Here is an 8,436-nt window from a genome sequence, read left to right as displayed (position 1 = left end):
CAACAGAAGAAGAAGAGATGCTATTTATCATTATGGTGAAACTTGTGGTAGGTCAGGTAATTGGGAGGAAGTCAAAAATTTTGTCTAGAACATACTAATTATTGGAAACCTATGAAGTACATATGACCATGCAATTGATTTTTATATGTTGAGCTTGAAATAGGAAATATAAAGTTGATAAATGGGATTTATGAGCATGCTTATAGAAGATCAGATGGCAAATGGTGAAATTGTTTTCTCTAAGATTAGTGAAAATGAGGATTATTCTCTCAATATGAACAAGTTGACAAACATAAAACCCTCTGTACAGACCACTTGATACTTTCATCTTAAACATTATTCAAAAATATACAACTGATCTAGAAAAAATACTGTATAAATCCCTGAAGACAAAATATGACAAAACTATAAATCCAGAGGGAAATGGCTGCTAAGCCATCCTAGTGGGATTTAAATTCATGGCACTAAATAAGTGAAGTGTAAATAGTATATTGCTTACCATTGAGCTGAAATAATATGCTCATGAAAGTTCTAAGTACTGTAAATAGTAAGTTAGCAGATGAAAATCAGTTATACAAAATACTAAGATCATTTAAATTCTGAAAAATATTTTGAAAAACAATGAAACAGGATGATGGGATAGAAAGTCACGGGGTGAACTGGAGATCAAGGCAAAGGAAATCCTCTTTGAGAAAGTAATAGGCCTGTTACCTGAAAACTGGGGAAAAAACAAGCATAAGTAGACCTCAGGGATTCTAAGTTTTCTGAGGTAGGTTTCATCAGATAATACCACTGTAGGTCAAGGTAAAACTTTGGTATTATCTAAATGTGATGGGTAGCCATTGGATGTTTAAGCAAGGGAGTTTCAAACAACAGAGCTTTGGATGCTTTGGGTGTATACTTATGATCTGGTTGGGGATTAAAAAAGACAACAGGGAGATAAAAGTGTTTGCTATTGGAGGGTCAAGGCTGTATCTGATTGTGGCTTGAACTAAATGGCAGGTGGAGAGGATGAAAAAAAATGTAAGCAGATATACTTAAATAACTATACTTCCTACAGGGCCAAGTATTCTAAAGCATGGAAAGATTTTTTAAAATTTCTAATAGGCTTCCATAGAATTATATTCATATCTTCCATATCATTTATTTCACTGTACATTTTTACCTATTTACTTGAATTCTTCTACCATTCAAATGTATTATTTTGAGGCTTAATAATATTTGCATCAATAACCATTAGGTCAAAGCCTGAACTACAATAGAAGTTCTGTAAATGTTTACAAATGAATGACTTTAGTATGAGGTGAAAAATTAAAAGGTACAATAATTCTACATATAAAAATTATTATAATTAGTTTTGTGATTCAGTCCTTAAACTGTGTAGAATAAATTTGATGTGTTCAGAGACTGGTAAGGAGCAGATGTTGATTGCTGAGTCATGGTAGCAAGCATTAGAAAGAGTTTATTTATATGGAATTCAGGTCCACCATAATGCATGGCAAGTTTTAGAGGATACATTTATTCACAGTTGAGATAAGGATAGAAGAATTGCTTTTATTCTAAGTAGCAAACCAAGGCCTTTTGCTCTGCTCTTATTATTATTGATCCATGTAGATTATACAGATATGTGTAAAGTTTAGTGTAATGTTATGTATTTACTCATCAGTGGCAAAAATAATTTAAATGTGAATGCTAAGAAATTACTGATATCTAATTCACAGCACAAGTCTTTAGTACTGCACATTGGATAGAATGTTCTTTAATAATATTCTAGTTATGCCAGCAATTAGGATTCTTTAATAGAACTGTCTAGAGTCTCCCTATTAAGAATGATCTATAATGTTAGTTTCTGATAGGTGCTTTTGATCAAATTAGGGAATTGTCATTTTATGCTAAGCTTTCTAGAACTTCTTTTATTAAATGGGGAATTGGTGCTAAATTGTACCTTTCGTTTTGCATAATCTATGAAGCTGGTAATTTGTTTTTATCCTTTAGATATTTAAGGTAATACATCATAGCATTATTATATATCCAAATGTTGACTCAATTTTGCATTGCTGGGCTAAACTCTATTCACTCAAAATGTATTAATGCTTTGATATATTGCTATATTTGATTTGCTAATATTTTATTTAGAATTTTTGCATGTATAGTCCTAAGTAACCTTTAATCATCAATAAGGTTTTTATTTGTGCTTTATTTGCACAAATATAAATAGTGAGATTAAGCTAGCTTCATAAAATATTTTGGAAGTGTTCCAATGTTAATAAAATGGAGCAATTTAATTAATATTGACAATTTTTTTAAATAGAATTTGCTGTAAATTATTGCATAATGGTTCTGTAAGTAATAAAATGATGCTTCAATTTCTCTTATGTTTTTAGGTCTGATCAAGTGTTTACTTATTAATTTTTCCTTTTGATAAAATTTTACAATTTAATGTAGTAAAGGTATATGTGGAACTATCCGGTAACATTTTAATGTCCTCTTATTCATTTGGAGGTTTTTTTTAATATCTAGTGTTATTTTTTTGGTGTTTTATCTCTTTATTTCTTGGTCAAAAATTTTAGATGTATGCCAAATATTCTTTATTTTTTTTAAACTCTTGCTCTAAATTTATGTGATCTAGTATTATTTGTTCATTATTGAATTCTTAAATTTATCTTTACTTACTTATTTCTCCTTTCTTATATTTTATATTTTTCTAGATTCTTGACTTGTATTTCTGACTTATTAGTTTTCAGTCTTACTGTTTTTTGATATTAATTGTCTACCTTAAAATTCAATTCATTGCACAACACCCCAATTCCTATTACAATCTCTCTAGCTATTATTGTGGTTGACAACCTATATGAATAAATTTTAATACTCTTCTGGTTCAGTGATTTCTCCTGGAACAAGTAAACATTACTGATGTGAATCACATCACAAAAATGTTTTTATTTAATTCACATGATTGGGCAAAAATTGTCATCACACAGTATTTCCTCATTATACCTTCATGTATCTGCTAAGAGTGTTTTGCTATGTATTGTTTAATTTCCTAACTCACTATGAAAGCTATGTTATTTTCTTTTTTTCCTTTTTTGTTTTCATTTTTATTGAATTTATTAAGGTGACATTGGTTAATAATATTATATATGTTGCAGGTGTACAGTTCTATGATACATCATCTATAGATTGTATTGTGTATTCACCACCCCAAGTCAAGTCTCCTTTCATCTCTTTACCCTATTCTACCTCCCCCACCCACTTTTCCTTCCTGTAATCACCAAACTGATGTCTGTGTCTGTGAGTTATATATTCTTTGCTTAATCCCTTCACCTTTTTTTACCCAGCCCCCTAATCTCCCCTCCGTTCTGAGAGCTGTCAGTCTGTTTTCTATATCTATTTTGTTCGCTTATTTTGTTCATTAGGTTCTACATATAAGTGAAATCATATGGTATTTGTCTTTCCCTGACTGGCTCTTTTCACTTAGTATAGTGTTCTCCTGGTCTATCCATGCTGTCACAAAAGGTAAGATTTCCTTCTTTAATAACCAAGTAGTATTTCACTGTATAAATATAACAGAGCTTTTTTATCCACTCATTTACTGATGGGCACTTGGGCTACTTTCATATCTTAGCTATTGTAAATAATGTTGCAATGAACATATGGGTGCATATACACTCTTGAATTAGTGTTTTGGGTTTCCTTGGATATATTTCAAGAAGTGGAATCGCTGGGTCATGAGGCAGATCTATTTTTAATTTTCTGAGGAAATTCCGTACCGTTTTCCACAGTGACTGCACCAATCTACATTTCTACAAATAATAATTGAGGGTTCCCTTTTTTCCACACTCTCACCAACACTTGTTCATTGATTTTTTGATGATGGCCAAGGTGTGAAGTGATATCTCATTGTAGTTTTTAATTTGCATTTCTCAGATGATTAGTGATGTTGAGCATCTTTACATATGTTTACTGTGCAACTGTATGTCTTATTTGGAGAAGTTTATTTTTATTTTTTCAAATTTATTTATTTATTCTAATTATACTTTATTGATTATGCTATTACAGTTGTCCCAAATTTTCCTCCATTGCCCTCTTCTACCCAGCACCCTCCCCCAGCCCCTCAGGCAATCCCCACACCACTGTTCATGTCCATGGGTCATGCATGTATGTTCTGTGGCTACTCCATTTATTATACTGTACTTTCCATTCCCATGACTATTCTGTAACTACTCATTTATACTTCTTAATGAAGTTTCTATTCAGATCCTTTGCCCATTTTTTTAATTGGATTTTTTTCTGGTGTTGAGTTTTATTAGTTCTTTATAAATTTTGGATATTAACCCCTTATCAGATGCATCATTGGCAAATGTATTCTGCCATTCTGTGTGTTGTTCTTTCATTTTGTTGATGGTTTCCTTTTCTTTGCAAAAACTTTTTAGTTTGTCTATAGCATTTATTTAAGCTGTGTTGGTATTGTATTTATAGATAGTGATACAAAGGACAGGATATAAAGGTAGGTTAAAAATCACAGATTATTAAGGGTGATATATAGAAAAGACAAATAAAACTAATCAAAACTATCTTCCCTCCTTCACTCCCTACCACCAGTAGCATCGACACAACCTGGAATGATTCTGAAAAAGCAAGTTGTCACAGTATAATGCTAGCTACACACTCCACACTCTGTGAAGATAAAAAGATAATAGGAACAAAAAAAAAAGCTGACTGGGTGGTTATTATATGTTAGTGAGGTAGACTTTCAAAAGAGAGTTCCACCATTTTTTTACTCATTTTTCCTCTTTTTTTCTTTTGAGAATTTATTATTTTTTCAGGTCATTTGCCCATTTTTATTAGGTTTTTAAAATTATGAATTTGTAATTTGTTTTTTTAAAAATTTTCCATGTATAATTTCCTGAACTTATACGTACATTTCAAATACCTCCCAGTCTTCAGCCTGCCGGTTTACTTTTTTAATGGTGTTTGGGTTAGATGTTTTTGTTTCTCTTATTTTTTTCATTGTGTTTCTTTTGATGAATTCCATTTTATTATCCTAGCAATTGTGAAATTTCAAAACAACATGATTATTTATGATTTTCTGCCCCCCACCCCTGACTATTAATATAACTTGGAGGGATCTTTCAAACTGAACATTTCTCTCCATTTTTACTTCTGAGAAATCTATTAAGCTTTCCTTTAGTAATGTGGACGTAAAAAGGGTTCTATGGAAAATAGCTTCACAGAGTGATCTGATTTAAGTCACAGTGAACAGTCACACCCCAGGCACTAACTTTTTACTAAAAGACTTCTCTTTGCCTTAAGCAAGCCCTGACCAATGTTTTTGTACATCAAGGTAAATGCACCTTTGAAATAAGCAGAAACACTTTCAAAAAGCACATTGTCTTGTCAACTATCTTGTAATCCAATCTCCATCTTGCTTTCTCTCACCTTCATGTAATCTCCCTTATTTTTCCTCCCTAATTTCAAATGTTGAAAGAAACTGCACAACTGTTACTCTCTGAAGCAGTAGAGAACATGCAATTGTCAGCAGTTTTGACTCAAATAAATTCTTACAAAAATTCTTTTCAGGTTTGGACATTTCTTACATTGACAGAAATTTGTACTTTTTTTTTTACTAATCTTTCAGAGGATATTATTTATGACATGTTGAAACATCAAGTGTTCTTCATTTCTTGTGTTTTCTTCTATAATTTCCATATTATTTCAGTATGTTCTGAATAATTTCTTCAGCTTCATAATTCTTTTATTGTTATTATGTATATAAAATGAACAATACACATAATATATAATAAATGTACAAAATATTTCACCTCTTAAAACTCTTCAGGGGTTCTGCTGTTCCATTTTTAGGACTTTCTTTCTTGTTTTTTAGATATATTCTCTGGATTATACCTTATTACATTAAATATTTTTAGAGTTATTTTTTATTTTGTTTTTCAGTATCTATGCTGACATATTTTTAAAAATTCATCTTGGCCTTCCTCTTTCAGGTGATTGGCATTCTTCATGTTGTTACCGAACAGGGGCCTGTCCTTGGGTGGGTCTGCCTAAGGCCAGCTATAGTGTGTGGGTTCCTGACTGTGTGTAGGAAAGATTTCACTACATGAGTTCAGATGACTATGAACATACATTTATTAAAGCTGGGAACAATGGAACAAGGAAAGACAGCATAGAAGCAACAGGAGAGCCTAGCCTGGGCTGCCTTGGTTCACTGAGAAGTCAGAGAAAAAGGGGCCTTTGGGACAGGTTCAGGAGATAAGCCTGGGACAAGCTGTCCAATGTTCATTATCATAGAGTTTAGGAGGTGCATGCCTGTGAAGAAGTGACAGAAGAAGAGAATGGTGTGAGCTGCTCCCCTGAGGGAGAGGATGCAGGTGCACTGGGTCCTTATTCTTGAAGCATTTATCTCTTTCTTGCAGGCTGGATTCTTAGGGGAGATCTCAGGAAAGGATTTCAGTAGAATATTCACCAATTATCCAGGTGTGGCCTTTCAAGGTCACAATCTCCACTGATTAGTCAGTGACAAGACAGGGGGTCTTTAGTCATTGCAGTTGGTTCTGGTTTCGCCCACTCAGTTTTGCTGTTTTCTGGACCTGAAGATGAAACACAACTGAGGCCTAGATATTATCTTTAGGGAGGAAATATTCTTATTTTCTTAATTGTGACCCCTGCCAGGCACTGGAGCCTTCCGACCTGGGGACCATCTGCATCTGGCTGTAAATGCTTGGCCAGTTAGTTCAGCTATTCCACTCACCAAGAAATTGTTCTAGCTTCTTACTATCTTGTTTCAATGTGTTGAAATTCTTGATTATCTATTAATATTTTCAGAAGGGAGATTAAGTAATTAGTTTGTTTTCTTTACAATTGTGTAAATACTGTTCCTCTCTAACCTTTTGTTTGAATAAGAAATCTGATTGGGAAAGTGATTACAAGTATATTAAGCCATCTATTTACAGAGTTTATTTTATGGTGAGCAGAAAGAAAGCAGGTCACAGAGCTGGCTATCAGACTGTGTGTGCTGGAATTAGCAGGTACCATAAATTTTCGGTATGCAGTAGTTTTACGTTTTATGTACCACAGACTTCTCAGCCTTGCAATGATTTTTTAAAAACCCATATTACAATATTATAGTTTGTGTAATTGTTACATGGACCAGAATGATCCTGATGACTGAGCAAAATTCTCTTTCTGTTGGAGAGCTAGTTGTTTAATGATTATGCCATTAGAGCAAGGGAAGTTATTAGATTATATATGAATTACTGGGGCTTCCTGCTATGATAGCCTGAGGCATTCATACTTATTATAAACTTATACTTGACCAAAATTTGAATGCTTGTATTCCTGAGATGACCCTTTCTTCCCCACGCTAGAAAGTTCTGAAAACACTTTGGTAAGGAAATGTTTGATTAGAGTCATTTAATGTCATTATGCAGACCATGAATTTAGCAGAAATGTGAATTCTTGGGTTCCTAGTACTTGAAGAATTATGAGAACTAGATAAATGGTGTGAAATAAAATTTTTGTAATAAATGGAATGTACTATACCTGTACTGGCCAAATGGCAGCCTTAAGCCACTTGTGGCCATGACACACGTAAAGTGTAATTGGATAACTGATATTTTAATTGCTTCTAAGTTAGTCAATTAAAATTTAAATTCAGGCAGCCAAGTTTAGCTAGTGACCACTTTGTTCGACATACCCAGATCTAGAGACTTAATGTTAGTTTATTATTCATAAATATTGTTAATATCTATCTTACAGAACTGTTTGAGAACAGTGGATAGAATACTCAGCATATGTTAGGCAGTGCACAAATATTTGTAAAATAACCCAGGGCTAATTTTCCTGATTACAAGGTCTGACATAAATAACACCCCTTTTTTATTATAAAATCTCCTATTACAAATTTATGAGGATGTAATTCTGTAACATAACAATATCACACTCAAGCACATTATATGACATTTCAGGTGAAATGTTCAAATATTAAAACTAGAAATTATTACACCCATATTATTTTCCTACCAACCACACTCATACAGGCCTTATTTTGGCTAGGCCCTGTATAGTAAGGTGTACAGAAATATCTACTGAGAATATTATCTTACTAGCTAATGTCAGTTTTCAGTCAAAATGAATTACTATCAATTGATCCATGAGGATTTTCTTTTCTATATTTTTACATTAACATGAATAAAATTTACCTCTTTACTTTTTGACTGAAAAACAGTCTTGTTTTTACAGCATTTTGTACTTTGTAACATACACTTAAATTCAGCAATTCAGTTCAAACCAATTTAATTAAATCCAGTAAACTTTTCTTTATGCATGTCACATGCTCTTTTCTGGGTGTTCTTTCCCTCCTACTTGATTCATGTTTTAAGTGCTACTATTTAATTATTATTTATTTTCACTGAAATTAAA

This window comes from Pteronotus mesoamericanus, unplaced genomic scaffold, assembly GCF_021234165.1.
Source record: "Pteronotus mesoamericanus isolate MK-2021 breed Mesoamerican mustached bat unplaced genomic scaffold, CSHL_Meso_final contig_116, whole genome shotgun sequence".
NCBI lineage: Eukaryota > Metazoa > Chordata > Mammalia > Chiroptera > Mormoopidae > Pteronotus > Pteronotus mesoamericanus.
The sequence above is the reverse complement of the archived record's forward strand: the minus strand, read 5'-3'. Positions refer to the sequence as shown.